The sequence below is a fragment of the Primulina tabacum genome, chromosome 2 (assembly GCF_025594145.1).
Source record: "Primulina tabacum isolate GXHZ01 chromosome 2, ASM2559414v2, whole genome shotgun sequence".
NCBI classification, from domain to species: Eukaryota; Viridiplantae; Streptophyta; class Magnoliopsida; order Lamiales; family Gesneriaceae; genus Primulina; species Primulina tabacum.
Window position 1 is genome coordinate 35201624 of NC_134551.1, and position 24813 is coordinate 35226436.

At 33.9% G+C, this 24813-nt stretch overlaps 1 non-coding gene and 2 pseudogenes across 1 annotated transcript; 2 read left to right on the forward strand and 1 right to left on the reverse strand.

Moving 5' to 3' along the window:
* The first annotated feature begins 6109 nt into the window (after window positions 1–6109).
* On the forward strand, window positions 6110–7174 carry LOC142537649 (uncharacterized; annotated as a pseudogene).
* Window positions 7175–20250: 13076 nt separating this feature from the next.
* On the reverse strand, window positions 20251–22737 carry LOC142537650 (uncharacterized; annotated as a pseudogene).
* A 1601-nt stretch (window positions 22738–24338) lies between these two features.
* On the forward strand, window positions 24339–24445 carry LOC142538126 (small nucleolar RNA R71). The gene has a single exon (XR_012818666.1). It is a non-coding gene; the product is annotated as a small nucleolar RNA R71 (small nucleolar RNA).
* The last annotated feature ends 368 nt before the right edge of the window (window positions 24446–24813 follow it).

Sequence of the window (24813 nt, forward strand, 5' to 3'; positions counted from 1 at the left end):
CTTTTTACATCCATTTAGTAGACTTTAAAGTTCTTGAATGATGCATAGGCAAGGAACATTCTGATTGCTTCCAGTCTTGCAACTGGTGCATATGTTTCATCGTAGTCAATTCCTTCTTCCTGCCTATATCATTGTGCTACAAGTCTAGCTTTGTTGCGTGCAACTGAACCATCTTCGTTCAGTTTATTTCTGAATACCCACTCTGTACCTATAATTGTTTTGCAAACTTGTCTTGGAACTAAGTTACAGACATTGCTATGGGTAAACTGATTTAGCTCATCTTGGATTGCATTTATCCAGTTAGGATCAACAAGAGCTTTGTGAGTTTTCTTTTGTTCCAGTTGTGAGACAAAAGTAGAATGAATGAACAAATTAAGCATTTGATTTCTTGTTCTTACCGGGTCAGATGGATTACCTATTATCAATTCTGGAGGATGTGATTTCTTCCATCTGAGCTCATTATTTGTTGCCTCCATATCAGCAACTGCTTCTGTTGGCAACTGAACTTTTTCAGTTTCAGTTGGAGCTGTATCAGTTGGTAACTGAATATTATCTGTTTGCTCCAACAACTGAATATCAGGAGCAGGTTCCTGTTCAAATAATTGATCTAGTATTTCTGGTTCAGGTGTTTGAATGATATTTCTATTGATATGATTTTTTTCTTCACTGTCATCCTCCAAACTGATCTCTGTAAGACGATCAACTAGATCAACTGAATCAGTTGGCTTATCAGTTAGCACAGTTTCATCACAAACAACATGTATAGATTCTTCAACATTTAAAGAGCTTTTATTGAAAACTCTATATGCTTTGCTAAATGAAGAATATCCAAGAAATATTCCCTCTGAAAATTTAGCATCAAAGGTTTTTAAATGATTTTTACCATTATCAAGAATAAAACATCTGCAGCAAAATATTTTGAAATAGGAAACCACACTTTTTCTTCCATGCCAGATCTCATAAGGTGTTTTCATATGATTCTTATTAATCATTGATCTGTTCTAAGTATAACATGCATTATTTACTGCTTCAGCCCAAAACCTTTGAGAAATACCAGAATCAGCAAACATTGTTCTCACAGCTTCTTTAATGGTTCGATTTCTTCTCTCAGCTACACCATTTTGCTGAGGTGTTCTAGCTGCTGAGAGCTCATGCTTGATTCCAGTATTTTCTAAAAAAGTTTAAAGATTTTGATTGATGAATTCAGTCCCTCTGTCAGACCTTATTTGATCAATCCCAACTGATTTTTCATTTAAAAGTCTTTTGAAGAGCTTAATCAGTTGTGTAGCAGTTTGGTCTTTGGATTTGAGAAAAATAACCCAAGTAATTCTTGAAAAATCATCTACAACCACTAAGGTGTATTTCATTCCCCCTAAACTAATGACTAGTAATGGACCAAAAAGATCCATGTGCAACAGTTCTAAGCATCGGGAAGAGGATTTACAACCTCTGTTTTTGAATGAAGATCTTACTTGTTTGCCAAACCGACATCTGAACAAAATTTTTCTTTTGAAAAGTCTATTTTGGGCAAACCAGTTACAAGATCATGATTACTCAGATATGCAGTAGATTTAAAGTTCAGGTGGTTCAATCTCTTATGCCACAACCAGTTAATGGAAGACTTAGAAGGAATGAAACAAACTGGTGCATAAGGTTGTTCAGTCCAACTGACTTTGTAAGTGTTTCCATCAACGATTGCCAGTTAGGATGACCTCATTAGTTGAGTCTCTAACTGAGCAAGTATGTTTGTCAAACTGAACAGGGAAATTATTGTCGCATAACTGACTGATGCTTATTAAGTTATACTTCAAATTCTCAACTAGCAAAACATCTTTAATTGTAATGTTACTATGGATAAGCTTACCCTTACCCACAGTTTTACCTTTGGAGTTGTCTCCAAAACTGATGTTTGGTCCAGTATATTTGATCAGTTGAGATAGCAAATTTGCATCTCCTGTCATATGCCGCGAACAGCCACTATCTAGATACCAAGTTGATTCTTTGTTTGTATCTGTTACCTGTAATCACACACAATATATAATTTTGGTACCCATCTTCATTTGGGTCCTAAACTGATTAGTCTTTTAGGAACCCAGACTTGGATCAGTCTAACTGACTTACCAGTTGCTGTGTTCCAAATGCTTTTTCTCGAATTTTTGGCATTATGTGTGTGATGTGAGGATGAAACTGAATGATTTTTATCCTTTTTCAACTTGCTATTCTTTTGATATCATTTTTTAACTGGCTTACACTTGTAGTAATTGTAAAAGCCATTCCTTGAGTACTGATTTTTCTGTATCAGTTGAACTCTCAGAGCTATATCCGATACCATACCGTTTGCCCTTTGTTCTTACTTTCATTCAATTGAACAGCTGGTTTACTAGGTTCTGGGAATTCATTTATCAAGGTTGATTTTACAAAGGTAATGTACTTTCCTTTGTTATTATTCAACTTTGGTTGAGTATCATTTGCAGAGTTTTCAACGTGATCGTTAAACCCTAAACCAGTTTTGTCAGCAACTGATTTTTGAGTATTCTGCATCTCAGTTAACTTAACTAAAGACTTGTTCCAAGCTTGAATCAGTTCAGTATTTTTTGAAATTTCATTTTTTAACTGACATATCAAGGCTTGGTTCTCACTCAGTTCGGCTTTCTGCTGTGCAATTTCCCTCTTTAGACTCAAAAGTTCAACTGACTTATCAGTTTCTTTTCTCAGTTTTATCATTCTGAAATGATCTAGCAAGTTTGTGATACTCATTTACCATGTCATGCAGTGTGGTAATGAGTTCCTCACGTGTGAAATCAGTAGAGCTGAAGTCAAATACATGTTCACTTGCTAACTCCAGTTCAGCATCATCTGCCATTAAACACTTGACTTCCTCTTCTTCTTCACTTGAACTGGTTGGGCTTTCTGGTTCTGACTGTTCACTATCAGTTTCTGCCCAATTGGATTTGCTCTCTTCAGTCAAAATCACTTCATGTTTCTTTTTGGATGATTTCTTGTCATCCCTGGTCCTTCTTTTGTGCTCATATGGCTTCTTTCTCTTTTCAGTTGATCCTCGACTGTCCTTCTTTGGCCTAGGACAGTCTGCTATGAAATGACCATATTTGCCACAGTTGTAGCAAACATAGGATTCATCTTTGGACTAATTTTTCTGGTACTGCTTCTGGAAGTTTCCTGAATTTTTCCTCATAAACCTTCCAAATTTCTTGATAAACAATGACATAGCATCACTGTTCAGTTGATCACTAGATTTGTCAGCTGAACCATTTTGTTCCTGTCTGACGGCAGTCAAAGCAGTTGTGGTAGTTGGTGTTGAAGGTTCACCTTCCCTGGTTCGTAGTTCAAACTCGTAAGCCTTTAGATCAGCAAACAAGTCATGAATTTCAATCTTGTTAAGGTCCTTCGATTCTCTCATAACCATGGTCTTTACATCCCGTTCTTTTGGAAGACCTCTAATCACCTTCAGTGCCACTTCTTTGTTCGAATACACTTTTCCAAGTGCATTCAGTTCGTTAATAATTCCACTGATCCTCTCATTGTATTCATGCATGGATTCTCCAGCTTTCATTTTGATGTTATCATATTATTTAACAGCCACTGATAGCTTGTTCTCTTGTGTTTTCTCATTTCCCTCACACAGCTGGATCAGTTTCTCCCATATCTCTTTGCCAGTTTTACACATCTTGATTTTGCTAAACGTGACTTTGTCCAGCGTTTTATACAAGATATCCATAGCCACGTTATCTAGGTTGGCTTTCCTCTTATCCTCAGTTGTCCATTCCTCTCTGGGCTTTTCTATGCGATGAGGTGCCCCATCAGTAATGGCAACTGCTGTATTTGCTTTTAGGATTTTCATGGGACCGTCAGTAATGATGTACCACATGTCGTCATCTTGTGTAGCTAAATGAGCCTGCATTCTTATTTTCCAATCATCAAAGTCTTCTCCGGAGAACATCGGTATTTTATTGAATGGATACATATTGATCAGTTTTGAGTAAGAGTATTCTGAGACAAGATTTAACTGCTCTGATATTACTTGATGGGATCGGTTAATTGGTTGGGAAGTGTTTAAAAGGGGGGAGGGTTGAATAAACACTCACAAATTTCACAATCTTTTCGACTGAAGTGTCAGTTTTGTGACAAACTGAAACTGGAAATCTTGTCGGTAAATAACAATCAGTTTAACTGATGACAGTTGCGGAAATAAATTAACTGAAAGATAGAATAAATAACTGAAGTAATAACACAAAGATTTATGGATGTTCGGAGATTTAATTACTCCTATGTCACCCCTTCTATCACAAGGATAGGATATGCACTAAAAGACTTTGATCGATACAAGAAGTTGTACAGACCCACTTCAGTTTGGACTTAACACTGGCAAAGTTGAAACTCTTAGTTTAAACAATTTCTCATAGTTCTATGACTGATCTTAGCACAACTGATCTAGTTAAAGATCGAATGAAATACAAAACAGTTTGTGCTAAATAGCTCGAAAAGTAGCCTCAAATGCTACAAATAAATCTGATAAACGTGAGCTTTTTGATTCTTGAGTATGAAATAATCTTAACAGAGTAACGGCAAGCTTTTTGAGAATAGTTCGTGTGTTGTTGTTTCTCAACTGTTCTTCTCGCCTATTTATAGGCTTCTCTTCAACGGTAACATTAAATATAATTTGAATCTTTATATCCGTTGATTTCCACGTCATTATTCTTCTGACATTCGTACACTGTAGACTCTGAAATGCGGTGTTCCACTATGAGTTGCAGTCTGCTTGTACTATTGTCAGTTGAACGGTTGCATGTCCTTTTCAACGACTGAAGACGTGTACAGCTGAATGATCAGCTGATAAGTAAATGTTGTAAGCTCACAACTGAGTATATCAACTGATCAATTTCCAACTGATCAGTCAGTTGTCTTCGTCAGTTCAGTTAAGCTCAACTGATCAGTTTCCAACTGATCAGTCAGTCGTAAATTCAGTTCGGCAAATATCAGTTGCCTTCCATAAAACTGCGCATTAATCTTCGGTTAGGAAACTGGCAGTTGATTTGTGTAGATCAGTTTACTTCAGACTGTTTAATCAGTTAGTCCAATAAATTAGATATTTAGTTTTTCAAATCACCGAAATTTAGTTTTCAACACTTTGGATTTAAGAGAAATTGGGCATACTAATCTTAGGTAAATTAGACCCAATAACACATATTTAATTGAGAAATAAAAGTTTCTAAAAATTAATTTTCAAAAATAATACTTTTGGTTCTTTAAAAGTCCCCCGTTTGCCCAAAACCGGCTTTCCGAATAAAATCGTGCTCGTCTCGTAAAATAATTTGGATTCTACTATTTTTAGAAAAATTTAATCATATTTAATCATATTAATAAGCCTTGGAAATATTTAATGAAAAAAATATTTTATCTTGATCGTTCTCGATCTCTTTTCCCCAGCCTATTATTGAATATTCGGATAAAATCTTCAATTATCATGAAATCATGCAATCTAATTATTTAATCATTCAATTAGACCTTCAATCATATAATATATATCAAGTAGATGTTTAAAATCAATTAAATAAAATAATTAAGTAATTTAGGACATTTGCATACATGTGGTTTACGTAGGTTGACTTTTGAACGTTACAGTTTATCACTAATGACTGGGGGGTTTCCATGATACCGTTAATGCCGAGTATTTCATGCTATGCTATTATCAAATGGGAATTTTGTGATATTATTTTCTGGGGTTGACACTCATTATGTTCTGAAACTATATGACGCCATAAACCATGAATCGTGAAAATATAAATCGTGATTGAAGTGAACTAAATGTTAATCTGAGTTGCAAACACATTCCACATTGTTGGTCAATAATGATGTCAGTAGCTATGAGCCCATGAACCAGAACCAGTACAAGAAATCTTTTACATTTGGCTGATTTTCTCCACCGTGTTGGTAATGATGTGCCTGGCTGATGCTTCAGGCTTAAATATTTTCTATTTCCACTGACAATGAACATATGGAGGGAAATATTCCTGTGTCATCTTTTACATTGTGCTGACGTCCAGTTTGTGTGGCGTTGTATGTACCTTCCATGTTCCCATCTTATCTCTAACTCTCTGACGGTACAAAATCATGTTTTCAGGTCTTGGATGCTGCTAAGAGTAGACCAGGTGTGATAATACAAGTTGGCCTAGAGTACAAATACATGCCACCAGTTGCTAAACTGATAGACATAGTACAAAGTGGAATTCTGGGACAAGTCAAGATGGTGGCTATCCGGGAACATCGATTTCCATTTCTAGTTAAGGTATGATTGGCCACTCATACCTAAGTTGCTTTGCGCTGAGTAGTATTCTTGACTTTTGCTTTTACAGGTCAACAATTGGAATCGATTCAACTGTAACTCTGGTGGTACCCAGGTGGAGAAATGATGCCACTTCTTTGATCTCATGAGGCTCTTTGCTGGTTCTAATCCTGTTCGAGTCATGGCTTCTGGATCCATTGACGTAAATCATAAAGATGAAATTTATGATGGCAAGGTTTTTTCTTTTTCTCGGAAATCTCAACACTTCAGATAATTGCTTTCTAACTTGTAACACCAATACAAGCGATTAATGTGCTATAACATTAATTAAAGGCTTTATTACATATTATAGTATTCTAGAATTTTTGTTTCTAGTTTTGAGTATATGAGGACTCTTTTCACTTTAACTGTCACTTTCTTGTATTGGCAGGTGCCTGATATAATTGATAACGCATATGTTATTGTTGAATTCGAGAACAGTTCACGGGGCATGCCGATCTTTGTATGTTTGCTGAAGACAGCAAAAACGAACAAGAGATATCTGTTGTTTGTGACATCGGGAAAGTAATACTTTGTTCTCCGTCCGCATCTTTGTGTTTTTGTTAAATAATTTACAGTTTGGATATACAAGGCAAAAGAAAAGAGATTGTTGTGGCTTTTATGAAAAATCCCGGGTTAAGAAAGTGTTGTTGTGAAATTAGTACTAGCTTGAGTCGGGTGCTGATATATATTGAAGGGAAGATTCCAAGTTTATCAAGATTAATGTATAGATCTATTTTTTAATGTATATAGAATTATGACTCGAATTTTGAATATGCATTGATTTATAATAATTTATAAATATAAAATAAATTTTATTTCGAATTTCGAATTTTGAATGATTTATAATACTGAAAAAATATAAAATAAATTTTATTATTATTTTTTTCTTGAAAAAAGACAACGGTTTTTCACCGTTGTCGTAGGTCTTTTCAAACCGTTGTAAAAGCTATGTTGTTAAAAGGTGCGGTCAAAGACAACGGTTAAAAACTGTTGTCTTTTCGAGCAAAGACAACGGTTTCTCACCGTTGTCGTTGGGCGTTTTTCTTGTAGTGTAAGCTATGATGAAAGTTTGGTAAAGTTTGGTCAAGTTTCGGGATGATTCGAGTTAAAACCGAGACTTCGGTTCAAGTTTTAAAACGAATTACAAAATTAGTCGAAGGGCTTAAGTTTACGTCTAAAAAATGTTTATGGGTGTATTTTAATATGTTATGGTAATTTTGGATGGATTCGGGTCGTCGTTTTAAGGTCCAAGGGTAAAATGGTCAACTTGGAGTTTCAGGGGCAAAATGATCATTTTATACTTGAAAAATATTAGGAGTCCTGAGAGTATCCTGAATGTTGTAATAAATATTAATTTGTTTATTTTGAAATGTTATGGAATTTTCTTTTGAAAATTGTAAAATGTCAAAGAATAAGTTGCATGCTTCGTTTCAAGAAAATATATGCATAAATTTTTGTAAGTGATGAATATGAACAAATGTTTTGAAGGAGGTGATTTGATAGTGACTAACACGAACACGAATATGAATACGAAATGACGCGATAACATGTAAGGCCAAGGCTCAGTTGAATGGAGAGACTTTCGCTGATGTCGCTGCCGCCTGGTACCATGGTAATACGTAAGATTGATCAATCGACAAACAGCTGATATAAAAGTCACAATTAATGATCTGAATTCATCTAAAGGAAAAATGTAACGTCTCGAAATTTTGAAGATCCACGCGAACCACATGCATGTTTAGTTCATTAATAAGTGTCTTTAAGTCATGGTTTAGTTAAAGTTCATGCAATCTAGGGTTTTATTTAATTTATGGGTTTAATTATTTTTTTCTGCATTTTATGAATAATTATTGCATGATATGATTTATTTCATGATATTTTTAATAGTTCATGCATTAAGATTTTTAAGTTTCATTTCGCGCTCGAACGAGGAACGGAGACCGGTGATTTATCAGAAAAATTATTTTATGAAATGATTAATTTTTATTAATCAATATGGAGTTTTTTTAAGTGTACTTTTCAAAAATAGGTTTTATTGGTTATTTTACCCGTAATATTTTATTTTTAACCAGTACGCAAATTTTAATGATTCGGAGGACTTTTTAAGGGCTCGGGCAATATTTTCAAAAACGTACCTAAACGAAATATTTTTCAGGATTGTTTTTGAGCTTGATGAGTTTATTTTAATGACTAATGGGCTCAAAACAATTTTAATCCATTTAAACCTTTATTTAAGGCTCATTATGTAACGTACCGTACTTTTACTACTTGAAATTTGAGGAAAAATTAAAAATTTTCTTAAATAAAACGTGAGCATTCGAAATTCGATAAAAGAAATAAACTGTACGTCTCAAAAATTGTTGCAACAAAAGATTTGAAATTTAAAGTTTGACAAAAGTATTAAATGTTTTCATAAAGCTTAAAACATGGCGGTCCTCGGGTTTAGCCTCCCGCTCAGTCCAAGCCTGCTCCTTGGTCCCCACCTCCAGCCTCCTCATAAACATCCTCACCTGCATCGATCAAGTCTAGTGAGTCTAAAGACTCAACACGTATAAACTGGAAGTATCAAGTACTACATAATAAAATCACATGCAACTTTAAAATAGAACGTACATACTTAAAACTTGAACTTGCGTATCAAAACTTGAACATACGTACATACATACTTAGACGTGCCATCAACATAAACTTTTCTTAAACATGCTTGCACACTTGAACATACATAACTTCATCATTTTATGTTGAGATATGTTTCAAAGCAAGTGATTCATAACATATTTTGTCTGATCAGACTGAATCACAGTACTGGGCTGACAGGGACGTATCCACTGCCACATACATGATATCCCCGTTCATAATTTAACGGGCTGATTGGTCCCCGTTCATGATTTAACGATTTCCAATCTCTATCTAAACCCGTTCATAATTTAACGGGGCGGAGAGGTCCTCGGCCACGTTCACCGACTTCCAAACCCATTCATAATTTGGTCACAAGACATTTAGCATACCTCAAAAACTTAAAATATTTTCTTGCACGTCAAACATACATACTTGGCGTTTGAGGGAATCATTGGATTTCGCTTGGGGCCGCTGCTGCACATACGAACATGAATTTAAATACTTAACTTGCATAACTTAGACGTAGGTAATAATGCTCACCCCCAAAGTAATTAAATAGCTTATGACATTCTAAAACACTCGGGACTTGACCTCATTTAATCATCGTACTAAACCATGACATGAAACTCCCAAAGAAATCAATAACTTTTCCCAAAAACTGGAGTACACGGACCCCGTGCTCAGGTCCGGCTCCGGATCCATGTAGGTACTGTAAAGTGTGTCGTGAATAAAAGGGAAGGCACGGACCCTGTGCCCTGGTCCCTGTGACCAGGGCCCGGGGTCCGTGTGTGTGCGCAAACTTGACACCGAGAAGAAAACAAAGGCACAGACTCCGCGCCCTGGTCCGTGTGGGGGTCCGTGCTGGCTCGCAAAAATGGCACTAAGGAGGAAACAAAGGCACGGACCCCGTGTCAGGGTCCGTGTTCGGGTCCGTGTAGGCACTGCACAACGAAACCTGCGTGAAAAGCTTAACATGATGTTTCTTTCTTCCAACCAACCCAAATGGCTATGAATAGACACCTCGAGACAAATCCTAGGATGCTACGGCATTGTACTACACCCAAATAAAACGTTAAAATTGTTCCCAAGAGCGACACTCCACAACCAACAACACAATTCGAAATTCGACACCAATTTTCTTCCTACGACGCTTAATTCAACTTGGTGCCTAACGACGCGAAAAGTGACACCAATAAAATCCCAACATCTTTCTGGCCTTACCTAAACGCAGCAGCGATCGCCCGTCGACTCCCAACGAAGCATGCAACAAATAACTTCAAGAACGCATTAATACATAATTTTCTGAAAAATGCAGTTTGAGCAGTCCCACGACAAATGCCATAACTCACTCAATTTTTATCCAAATATTTCGAATCTTATATCAAATCGAAGGTATCAAAAAGTTATACGTTTTTCATGTTGAAAGTTTTTTCAGAATCACGACCGAAAAATCGCATCATTTAAAATGACAGCAAAAACGTAAATTTCAGATCTAAAAATATTTCAAAACGCATTCGATGAATTTTCTGCTCAAACTTCTACATCACACATATATGTTTTACGCATTATAATCAACACAACGCATAATACGACAAGATCGATACAGAAATAACAGAATATACGTGCCTTTAGGTCTTTAACGTTACCGAAACGACGACACCGAAGCGGGGAAAGGTGCGAGGTTGATCCGGGACGACTTGCGGCTCGACTTTCTTGCAATAAAAACCACGAAAAGCTGCTGGAAATTATTCAGAGGGGTGGCGGCTGCTCAAGGGAAGGGGGCCCTAGGTTTTCTATTCTCAAAAATAATAAAATCTGAAAGTAAAATGTGTAGGAGTGTTTTGTGTGGTTTGGTGTGTGTAAAAATGTGTAAGTGTGTGTGAGTGTGTGAAACGTGTGTGTGTTTTTAATTAGGAGAAATTATTGCTAAATCAACTAATTAAAATGCTAATAAAAAGTTAACACACACTAATTTTTTTTAAACAAGCTCCTAAAATACAACAACACGCACAAAATGCTAATTTTAAAAGTTTTAAACTCTTAAATCGCTAAATACATAAATAAGGCTTTAAAATGCCAAACTAAATAAATTATTTAAAATGCTCCATCCTAGCTTTAAAATAAAATACCGCATTTTAAATTGCCAAAGTCGTCCCCGGTCTTTTCCTCGATCCCGCCTCGAGTAATCGCCTGAAACATGAAACTCGAAAAGACATTTAAACGTGCACCACATAAATATAAATAATTTAAAATAATGTATTTTCATAAATCATGCACTGCTAAAAATCAATTTAAAATTAATTAAATGATTTAATAATTAAATAAATGCATGGGTTATACGTGTACTGAATTTGGGCACTAAAGTTCCTCCCCCACTTATAAAAATTTCGTCCTTGAAATTAAATCTTACCGAACAACTCCGGGTAGCGAAGTCTCATATCTGCCTCTGACTCCTAAGTGACCTCTTCCACTGATTGGTTTAGCCACCGGACTTTGACTAGCTTAGTCACCTTGTTCCGAAGTCTACGCTCCTGTCGGTCTAGGATTTGGATAGGTCTTTCCTCATACGACAGATCTGGAGCAAGCTGCAACGGCTCAAAGCTCAAAACATGCGAAGGATTCGCAAGGTACTTCCTCAGCATCGAGACGTGGAACACATTGTGTACCCCGGACAGATTCGGCGAAAGGAAAACACGGTAAGCTAGCGTCCCAACTCTGTCAAGAATCTCAAACGGTCCAATAAATCTCGGACTAATCTTGCCTCGCTTCCCAAACCTCATAACGCCCTTCATGGGTGCTATCTTTACAAAAACGTGATCACCTACGGCTAACTCTAGATCTCTTCTTCTCTTATCAGCATAGCTCTTTTGACGACCCTGGGCGGTCTTCATCCTGTCACGAATCTTGACCACCACATCTGCAGTCTGCTGAACAATCTCTGGACCAAGTTCTGCTCTCTAACCAACCTCATCCCAATGAATCGGTGATCTGCACTTCCTTCCATACAATGCCTCATAGGGAGCCATACCAATAGATGATTGAAAAATTTTGTTGTATGTAAACTCCACTAGAGGTAGCTTTGATTCTCAAGTCCCTTGGAAATCAATCATACATGCTCTCAGCAAATCCTCTAAAATCTGAATCACTCGCTCAGACTGGCCATCTGTCTGCGGGTGAAATTCTGTATTGAATAGCAACTTCGTCCCCATGGCTGCATGCAAGCTCTTCCAGAAGGACGATGTAAACCTCGGGTCCCTGTCGGACACAATAGAAACTGGGATCCCATGCAACCGGACTATCTCCCTGATATAAAGCTCCACACACTGCGTCATGGAGAAAGTCGTCTTAACTGGCAAGAAGTGCGCTGACTTAGTGAGTCGATCTACTATAACCCAAATGACATTAAAACCTCTGACTGATCTTGGCAACCCAACAACGAAGTCCATGGTAATATTCTCCCATTTCCACTCGGGGATAGGGAGTGGCTTAAGCATTCCTGCTGGCCTCTGGTGTTCTGCCTTCACTTGCTGCAAGTGAGGCATTCAGACACAAATCTGCGGATGTCTCTCTTCATCCCTGGCCACAAATAAAAGATCTGCAAATTCTTGTACATCTTGGTACCTCGTGGGTGGATTGAATACAGAGATGCATGTGCTTCTGTCAAAATATCCTCTCTGATCGAATCAACACTAGGCACCCATATTCTATCTCTGTATCTCACAATACCATCTGACACTGTGTAGAGTATACTGCCCTTAGCTTCATCCTCCATTTCAGTAACTGCTCATCTGAAGACTGACCTGCACGGATAAGGTCTAGCAAGGAAGATTGGACTGTCAGATTAGACAGCCTCAGAGCTCTGCCCTTGCGATAAACTTCTAAACCAAACCTCTGAATCTCCGACTGAAGAGGTCTCTGCACTGACAACTGTGCTACAACTGTCACTTTCTTGCTCAAGGCGTCTGCAACAACATTAGCCTTTCCCGGACGGTAGCTGATTTTGCAGTCGTAGTCTTTCACCAACTCTAACTACCGTCTCTACCTCATGTTCAGTTCCTTCTGCGTGAAGAAATACTTGAGACTCTTGTGATCGGTAAATATCTGACATTTCTCGCCGTACAAGTAATGTCTCCAAATCTTCAATGCAAAGACAACGGAGGCTAATTCTAAGTCATGCGTCGGGTAATTCTTCTCATGCACCTTCAACTGCCTGGAAGCATAAGCTATAACCCGACCCTGCTGCATCAACACTGCGACTAACCCGAGCTTAGATGCATCGGTGTATAGCACAAAATGACCTTGCCCTGTCGGCATGGCTAACACTGGTGCTGAAATAAGAGCTTGCTTCAAAGTATCGAAGCTCTTCTGGCACTCGCCACTCCACGCGAATTTAGCATTCTTCTTGGTCAGTGAGGTGAGTGGCACTGTTATGGACGAAAACCCCTGAATAAACTTACGGTAGTAACCGGCTAATCCCAGAAAACCGTGGATTTCTGATGCATTCTTCGGTTCAACCCAATCTTTGACTGCTGCTACCTTGGCTGGATCCACCTCAATCCCGCTGCTAGAAATTATATGATCCAAAAAGGCTACCTTCTCCAACCAAAACTCACATTTACTGAACTTCGCAAATAACTTGCGACTCTGCAGAATCTGCAAAAATGTCCTCAACTGCTGGCTATGCTCCTCATGGCTCTTCGAGTAAATAAGAATGTCTTCAATAAATATTATGACGAACTGATCAAGGTAAGGCTGAAATACTCGGTTCATGAGGTCCATGAAAATGGCTGGAGCATTCGTCAATCCAAATGGCATCACTAAGAACTCGTAATGCCCATACCGGGTCCTGAAAGCTGTCTTGTGGACATCTGCATCCTTCACTTTCAGCTGATGATACCCCGATCAAATATCTATTTTAGAGAACACTGTGGCTCCCTGCAACTGATCAAACAAGTCTTAGATTCTAGGAAGCGGGTACTTGTTCTTGATAGTTACCTTGTTCAACTCTCGGTAATCGATACACAGCCTCATGCTCCCATCTTTCTTCTTTACGAAGAGTACTGGTGCGCCCCACGGTGAGAAACTAGGGCGGATAAATTCCTTGTCGAGAAGCTTCTGAATCTGCTGCTTGAGTTCTAACATTTCAGCTGGAGCTAATCGGTACGGTGCCTTAGAGATTGGCACTGTGCCTGGCATGTGATCAATCGCAAACTCCACCTCTCTCTCTTGTGGAAGACCTATGATGTCATCAGGAAAGACGTCTGGGAAGTCTCTGACTACTGGCACATCTGATATAGATGGAGTGGGCACGTCAGGTGTTGAGATGGTGCTGGCCAAGAACGCCTGACACCCCTTGGAAATGAGTCTCTGTGCCTGGATGCAAGAGATAATGCGAGGAAAACTCCTCCATCTAGCTGGCTCAAAAAGAAACTGCTCCATGCCCAATGGTCTAACCAATACTGATCTCTTCTGAAAATCAATCAACACTCTATTCCTCGTCAGCCAGTCCATCCCCAAAATAATGTCGAACTCTGGCATTGGCAAGACGATCAAGTCGGCATACACTAGGTGGCCATGCAATTCAAGATCAATGTCTCTGACCACACTAGTAGCTGACAGCTCTTCCCCTGATGGGACTGTTACTGAATAATTCACTTCAAGACCGATGGTCTTGATATCCAAGTGACTAGCGAACGCTTCTGATATAAACGAATGGGTGGCCCCGGAATCTATCAGGGCCTGAGTGGCTACTCTCTTTATGAAAATATTTCCTGAGAGGTGTTAGCACAACACAATACTTATATCCCAAAAATTCTAATCTTAACCTCATGCATAGTAGAAATATCTACACCCAGTCACCAAAATTACTTACTAGCACACTAATAATCCCATCGATAAAATGCCTCAGCTTCTCCCGGTCATCATTAGCTATCAGGGGCACAAAGCGACACCCCCTCTCGAACTTCCTCACAAACTCTGCTACGCCACTGTCTACCTGTCGCAGCGTGCTACTACTTAAATAATAATTCACCCAAGTGTAGGTTGTCTGCAAGTAATATATTTCGTAAGTACGAGATCGATCCACAGAGAGGTTATTTTGAGTTTAAATTTATTAATTTATAGATTACCAAATGCAAGAATGAAGTTTACAAATTATAAATTTTGTCAAAGCATGAGGATTTATTCTTGGTTTATGTAATATTGTTTAACTAAAAATAAAACAAAGGAAACCACCATAAATAATGGTTCCAAGAAAATTAAACACACACATAATATAATATAGTTCCCACTATAGAAAATACCGAATTAACCGATATTTTATATATGGTACCTATGATTATATATATAACAATATAAATATATAATTGCATAAAGTAAATGTTAAATTAAATCATTATATTTCGTTTAAAACAACCGGCAGAGCCACGCTATTGCCTAAATGAAATATATGATTTAATAAGTTAGTTGCGGAAAAATAAAAGTTAGTTGCGGTAAAATAAAATTTAGATGCGAAAAATAAAAGTTAGTTGCGATAAATTAAATGTTAGATTGTTAAATGTTAGTGTTAAATCATAATATTTCATTTAAAACAACAGGCAGAGCCACGCTATCGTCTAAATGAAATATTATAAAATAATGATATATATATATATATATATATAAATATATATTTATATATAATATATATAACAATAATAATAATTGATAAAATATTTATTGTATCAAAATTAAACAACAAATCAAGATAACCACTTCAATGGTATCAAGTATTTGATGTAAATTGATAATAACAAATAATTCATTTTTACCTACAATAAAAAGAAGTTAGCTAAATGAAAAGAAATAAAGAAATAATATACAAAATATAAACAATTTAATTCACCAAGAATGCATCCTCTTCACCTTGACATAATAGATTTAGCTTGCCATGAGCTTACTTTTGATAAACACTAAAATATCACTCATAGTTGAGAAAATGAAAGAAAATATATTGGAACTTAGAACTTTGATACACACTCACACTATATTTTACAATGAGATAGAATGATTCTCAAACTAGCACAAGACCTCTATTTATAGGCCAAATGAGAGAAATGGTCAAAATTTTTATTCATGCCATGTAGTTGTAATAGTATTCTTTGTCTCCTCCAACTCCAATTCCATGTCCCTTCTTTCAATGCCTTGTTCCACGACTTTAATCACCGAATTTGACTATGCTCAAAACGACAAACATGCGGGGAATTGTCTGTAGATGAATTTGGCCACTTGGTTCATCTCATTTGATTAAATATTGAAATAGTTATGATTTTTTTACTATATGCTGGTCATAGTAAAAGTAAATTTGTCCTCATTTTGATATTTGCACAATTTGATTTTTAGGCAATCATGTCTTCTGCAAAGTTGTAGATAATTTCTCAAGGATTCCAAACATGTTTGAGTCACCTCCATTTGAATTTTCTAGCTTGAGTTATCATTATTTTACCAACACGTAGAAAACCTGAAAATAAAACATATTTAGTAAGACATTTAAATATAAACAAACAATACTAAAATAACATAATTTATAATTTTAATGAAACTTAAATTTTAAAATACATGTTTTAACATATAATAATTTATTAATTTTAAGTTTCATCACACCCCCACACTGTCTTATTACTAGTCCCTTATTAATAAAATTTATCGAAAAATCACAACCTAGATTCTTTATTCCTTTTATATATTCAAATACAAACATATTCATTTTAAAAACAAAATCATATACCGATTTATATATATATATATTTTCGTTTAATATAATAATATATAATTAGATGTGTTTTATTGTTATTCTTATTTTCACATAATATATAAAGTAACAATATATATATATAATTTTTTTAAATTTCTATATTTTTTATAATAATATAGTCAAAAAGATAATTCACACCATCCACCATAACATGTATAATATCAAGAATATTATTGTAAAAGCCTCAACTCCATATATTCTTTCAGGTCAAAATATTTAATGAATAGCTAGTTTTCACTCATAGAGTTGGAATGAATATTAACTCTCATTGAAAAGGGCTAAGTATTAAAGCAGACAATTAAATAAACTAATATTGAAAATAAAATAGGAAAATTTACAAAGAATAAAATCTCTTTTTCTTATTTTTTTTTTCTATTTTTTTTCTTTCTATTTTTTATAAATAACGTGACTGCAAAATTTTACAATAACATAAAATTTTTTTATCCAAACATTCTACCATAAATTTATATAACTGATACATCCGACTACCTTTGAACTTATCAAGCACAAACAAATCTTTTTGTTTGTTTTTTTTTTTTTTTTTTTAGAAACACATTGATTGATGTTTTTAGAACACATTGATAATACATCAATCAAATCTAAAAAAAAATACAATGAATAAAGTATTTTGCAGATTATTTATTTACTTCTTTTTTTCCTTTTCTTTTTTCAATAAATATTTTTTTAAGGGAGTTATATTCTTGTAATTAACCATTTTTAATAATCAATAAAAGTTTATTAATTGTTTTCTCATTTCTCACCACTTACTCACAAAAGATGTGTGAGTATATATTATACTTTTACAAAAAGAATTCTTTCAATTATACATGTTAACAACCATACAAACCATATCTTTTAACTATATTCTCATAAAAATTTTAGAAATTATTTTATTTGAAAACACACACAATTATATACATATATGTAAATAAATAAACACATCTATTATATATTTTATATTAATTGATCAATATATATATATATATATATATATATATATATATATATATATAAATTGGTACATATGAAAACTAATTTTTCTTGTAGTTTGTAATTTGAATATAATGAATATTAAAATCTAGTGTATTGTGATTTTCCAATAATTATTAACTAATGCGTCTCAGGTGCATTTTACTGACACCTTATTCGACATTGAACTAAAATTATTATTATTATTACTATATATAAGTATTTATTTTAATTTTCATATATAAAAAAAAAACTAAGAGGAGAAGAAGAAGAAATTATTCATACCTTAAAGAAAAACATTAAAACATACCGTTGAATCACAAGTTTAGCATCACATGAATTTTCTTTTCTTACTCTTGGATGTTGGCCAATTAAGTTGAGATAAGAATGGAACTGGTTCATGATTAAATCCTTGCAGTAAATCAATAAGTTCACCTTCACTTGTAGCAGAAACTAACATCCTTCGTGAAGCTAATGAAAGAAATCCCTGTTCCACAACATCATCAAAAAACGATAACAGTTTATCATAATAATTGTTAACATTTAACAAACCAATTGGCTTATTGTGGATATTTAATTGTGCGCAACAAACAGTATGAAATATTTCCTCCAAAGTACCGAAACCTCCTGGCAAAGCAATGAAAGCATCTGAATATTCAATCATTTGAGTAATTCGTTCATACATGTTGTCCACTTTCATTTCTTCTCCTATTGTTGGTCCTGTAAGATTGGCTAAGGTAATCGGAATAATGCCTAAGACTTCACTTCCACCTGCATGTGCAGCTTTTGCAACTTTTCCCATGAGGCCAACTTCACCACCACTATATACTAAATGAATCTTTTTTTAAGCAAGTGTTATTCCAAGCTTTTCTGATACTTCTTCATAAATTGAATCTTTTCCTGCACTAGATCCACAAAATACACAAATATTTTTTATTTTACTTACCGTGGACGTTGACATGTTGAGAAATATGTTTTCTGTAATTGTTAGATCACATCATATGAATTTATAAGCGTAACATGCCAAAAGTCAATATTTGAACAGGAAATTATTATTATTAAAAGAAAATAAAAATGACAAAATTAAAACAAATATATACAGCGTAGTTGTGATTGTGGCTCACATCTTCCTCTGATTTTACGTTCAGTAACGGCTTCAACGCCTTCTATTAGTCGAGGATATGCTTCCCATCCAATTTTCTTATAAATTGGCAAACATGGTCTTTTAACGTCAGATTCCCAAGACGAGATTGTATATATATATATATTTACTTATCTAAATAGACATGCGTTACTACAGTAGGATCTTTGTAAGGCTGATTCCACCGTCCATATTGATATTCCTCATGTTGAAATTGCCACCATAGTTTAAGAAGTTCATTTTGCACGAATCCACAAGAATGCGTATCAAGAACCTCTAGAAAATTATCCAAAGGCTCTTTACTCAGACCATTCTTAATGAATAAAATTTTATCTTCTCTATTCATTGATGTCATTCCAACATTTTTGCATTTCCCATTACAAGTCCACCTTGCACATTTTTGACATCCACCTATACGTTTAACTCTTCGCTTTTTGGCATATGTGCTTTTACCAAATCCTGGCATATGTCTTATTATTAATTCACTTGCTTCCCCAACCAATCGAACTTTTGCTTCAATTATCAAACGGACATCATTCGGTATGCCATATGACATCATCAACCTTAGCCGCTCACATCTAGCTTTATAAATTTTTTTCAACGCATTATCAGGTAAACAAGCAAAATATTTACGAAGATTCATAATACACGCATCCATATTATTATTATTATTATTATTATTATATATATATTTCAATTATTTTGGGAAAACCGAAGAAACCGACTTAAACAGTCACGGAGTACCGTTAACCGCCACTTAACCGAGAAATGAACTAGAATCTGCAAAAACAAAATGAAAATATCAACAACTATTGTGGATCATATAAAGACATAAACTCATCATTAAGAATTTCATTTTCTATAAAAGGCTTAAGTCTTTTCCCATTAACTTTAAACACATCATTACTTTAAACACATCATTATTTTTGGGATTTTCAATATCAACAGCACCATGAGGATAAACAAATTTGGCTATAAATGGTCCTGACCACCTCGATCTTAGTTTACCTAGAAATAAATGCAAACGAGAATTATAAAGCAAAACTTTTTGTCCAATTTCAAATGACTTTCTCATAATATTTTTATCATGAAAGGCTTTAATTTTATCTTTATAAATCTTTGAATTTTCATATGCATCATTTCTTAATTCTTCAAGTTTATTTATTTGCAATTTTCTTAATTTAGATGCATCATCTAAATTAATATTAAATGCTTTAATTGCCCAATAAGCTTTATGTTCAAGTTCAACCGGTAAATGACAATGCTTACCAAAAACTAACCTATATGGTGACATCCCTAATGATGTTTTAAATGCAGTTCTATATGCCCATAATGCATCAGTTAATCTTAAAGACTAATATTTTCGATTTGGATTAACTGTTTTTTCTAAAAAAAAATTATTTTTCTATTTGCAAGTTCAACTTGACCATTACTTTGAGGATGATATGGAGTAGAAACTTTATGTGTAATGCCATATTTTCTTAACAAAGAAGAAAATGATTTATTTATAAAATGACTTCCCCCGTCACTAATTATTGCTCTAGGTATTCCAAATTGGCTAAAAATATTTTCTTTTAAAAATTTTATAACAACTTTATGATCATTAGTTCTACATGCAATTGCTTCAATCCATTTTGAAACATAATCAACAGCGACTAAAATGTACGTATATCCAAAAGATAATGGAAATGGACTCATAAAATCTATCCCCCAACTATCAAATATTTCAATAATTATGATTGGATTTAAAGGCATCATGTTTCGTTTTGAAATTGATCCCATCTTCTGACAGTTTTCACAAGATTTGCAAAATAAATGCGTATCTTTGAATAAAGATGGCCAATAAAATCCACATTGTAAGATTTTTGTAGCTGTTTTATTGGATGAAAAATGACCTCCACATGCTTCAGAATGACAAAATTTAATAACATTACTTACTTCATTGTCGGGTATGCATCGTCGAAAAATTTGGTCAGGACAATACTTAAACAAGTAAGGATCATCCCAATAAAATTTTTTAACTTCTATCAAGAATTTATTCTTATCCTGTGAATTCCAATGAGAAGGCATTTTATTTGTCACAAGAAAATTTACAATGTTAGCAAACCATGGAATAATAGTAGCATAAAACAACTGATCATCTGAAAATTTTCATTTATTGGTATCTCAATATGAGATTATTCAGTCATTATTCTAGATAAATGATCGGCTACAACATTTTCTTTTCTTTTTTTATCTTTAATTATAATATCAAATTCTTGTAACAATAAAATCCACCGTATTAATCTTGGCTTAGCATCTTGTTTATTTGATAAATATTTTACGGCAGAATGATCTGTGTAAACAATAGTAGTAGAACCAATTAAATAAGATCGAAACTTATATAATGCAAATACTACTGAAAGTAATTCTTTTTCAGTAGTTGAATAATTTATTTGAGCACTATTTAAGGTTTTACTAGCATAATAGATTGCATAAGGCTTTCCTTCTTTTCTTTGTCCTAACACAGCTCCTATAGCATAATCACTTGCATCACACATTTATTCAAATGGTAAAGACCAATCTGGAGGTTGTAAAATAGGTGATGTAACTAAAAGATTAATAATTTTTTTAAAAGCATTTTCACATTTCTGAGTCCATTCAAATTGTGTATCTTTTGTTAAAAGATTTGAAATTGGTTTAGATATTATGCTGAAATTTTTTATAAACCTTCTATAAAATCCTGCATGACCCAAGAATGATCGAACTTCTTTGACCGTTTTTGGTGATGTTAAATTAGCAATAACATCAACTTTGGCTTTATCAACTTCAATTCCTTTTTCAGATATCACATGTCCTAAAACAATCACAGATTTAACCATATAATGACATTTTTCTCAATTTAAAACAAGATTTTTTTCTTCACATCTTTTTAATACTTCTTCTAGGTTTTTAAGACAATTTTCAAATGAGTTTCCAAAAACAGTTATATCATCCATAAAAACTTCTACAAATTCTTCAATCATATCACTGAAAATACTTAACATGCATCTTTGAAAAGTGGCCGGAGCATTACATAAACCAAATGGCATTATTTTAAATGCAAAAGTTCCGAAAGGACAAGTGAAAGTAGTTTTTTCTTGATCTTCTAATGATATAGGTATTTGATAATACCCCGAATACCCATCAAGAAAACAGTAATAAGAATTTCCTGCTACTTTTTCTAGAATTTGATCTAAAAATGGTAGCGGGAAATGATCTTTTCTAGTTGCGTCATTTAATTTTCTATAATCAATACACATACGCTAACTAGATGGAATTTTAGCTTGTAATAACTCTACCTTTTCATTTTTTATAACAGTGATGCCTGACTTTTTAGGTACTACTTGTGTTGGACTTACCCATTTACTATCTGAGATTGGATAGATAATTCCAGCGTCTAATAGTTTTAATACTTCATTCTTAACAACTTCTTTCATATGTGGATTTAACCTTCTTTGCGGTTGTTGATATGTTTTAGCATTTTCTTCCAAGTGAATTTTATGTGTACAAATTAAAGGATTCATACCTTTTATATCTTTCAAAGTCCATCCAATTGCATTTTTATATTTTTTAAGTAATTGAATTAAATATTCTTCTTGATTTGGTAGAAGAGTGGAAGAAATTACAACATGAAATGTTTTATTTTGACCAAGAAATACATATTTCAATTCTAATGGTAAAGCTTTTAATTCAAGTTTTGTATTATCATCTTCTTTAAAATTATTTTCAAACTCAAAACTTTCTATTGAAAAAACTTCCGATTGTTGATTTAAGTTTTCTTCTTGTATACTTTTCTTCCATAATTGTTTCAATTTCATTATCATATTCATTTTCATTTTCATTAATACTTGGTTGTTTACATATAAACACATTAAGTTATAGAGTCATATTTCCAAAAGACAATTTCATTATTCCAATTCGGCAATTAATTAAAGCATTTGAAGTTGCTAAAAATGGTCGTCCCAATATTACTGAAATTTCATTATGTACTTCTATTGGTTGTGTATCCAAAACAATAAAATCTATAGGATATATGAATTTATCAACTTGAACCAACACATCTTCTACAATACCTCTAGGTATTTTGATTGACCTATCCGCCAGTAAGAGAGTAACAGAAGTGAGTTTTAATTATCCTAAATTAAGTTTTTCATAAACTGAATAAGGAAGTAAATTCACACTTGCTCCCAAATCTAACAAAGCTTTTTTAATTTTATTTTCTCCAATAATACATGAAATTGTTGGACAACCAGGATATTTATATTTTAAACAAGAATTGTTTTGAAGAATAGAACTTACTTGTTCAGCCAAGAATGCTTTCTTCTTCACATCCAATTTTCTCTTCACAGTACATAAGTCTTTTAAAAATTTTGCATAAGAAGGTACTTGTTTAATAGCATCTAATAATGGAATATTTATCTTTACTTGTTTAAAAACTTCATAGATATCAGAATCACTTTTTTGTTTTTTATGATTGTTAATGCATGAGGAAATGGTGGAGGTTTATTTGACTCATTTACTATTTCATATGATTTATCATTCACCATATTATTCTTAGAATTTAAGGTATCATCATTCTCAAAAGTATCAGGATTATCATCCTTACTTTTTGACTTTAAATGATCCTTGTTTTCATTACTATATGGATCATTAACTATTTTACCACTTCTAAGGGTAATAACAGATTTTATTTGATCAATTTTTTCATTTTTTAATTCTTGATTTTGATTTTTAGGATTAGGTTGAGGTTGAGATGGAAATTTTCCTCTTTCAAATCACTCATAGATTGACTGTTTTGAATATTGATAGATTCTTGTTTTTGGATAAATGCATGAATTACATCTTCAAAGTTTTTTCTTGGAGGTGTAACATAAGGAATATAACCTTGATGATTTTGGTTATTTTGAAAATATTGTTGTGACGGTTGTGCATTATTATCATTCCTCCAACTAAAATTAGGATGATTTTTCCATCCAGGATTATATGATGGTGAAAAAAGATCTAGTATTGGTTTTTTATAATTGTTAACATAATTTGCTTGTTCATGGAGACATTCTTTAAATGAAGGTAATGTTGGACAATCTTTTGTAGCATGATCATTTGTATCACATATATGACAAACAATTTCTCGAATACTTTTTAATTGACTACTCTTTTTCATTTCTAATGACTCAATTTTTCTTGCTAAAGATGCAAGTTTAGCTTGAATATCTATATCATCTTTAAGATTATAGATACCACCCCCATTTGTTGAATTATTGTTTTTAGTTGTTGGTGGTTCTATTGTACCTATATTATCCCAATTTTGAGCATTTTCTGCTAATGAATCCAAATATTCCATAGCTTCATTTGGGTTTTTATCTTCAAAAGTTCCATTACACATGAATTCTATCATTTGCCTATCTTTAGGTATAAGACATTCATAAAAGTGAGAAACTATTCTCCATGTTTCAAAACCATGATGTGGGCATGTATTAAGTAATTCTTTATATCTATCCCAACATTGATAAAATGTTTCTCTTTGTTTTTGAGCAAAAGTTGTAATTTGTTAAAAGAGTTTGTTCTATAGGAAGGGAAAAACTTTTTAAGAAATTGTTGTTGCATTTCTTCCCATGACCTTATTGAACTCGATCTCAAATTTTGTAGCCATGTTTTAGCTTTATCTTTTAAAGAAAAAGGAAAAAACTTTAATCGAACTATATCCATGCTACAATTTTGATCATTATAAGCGTTACAAACTTCCTCAAATTCTCTTAGATGCAAATATGGATTTTCAGAATCTAAACCATGAAAATTGGGTAAAAGTTGAATAATTTGAGGTTTAAAGTTGAAATTAGATGCATCTGGAGGAAAAACTAAACAAGATGGGGCACTAGTTCTAATAGGGTTCATATGGTACCTAAGTGTTCTTAATTGATCATGTTCTTG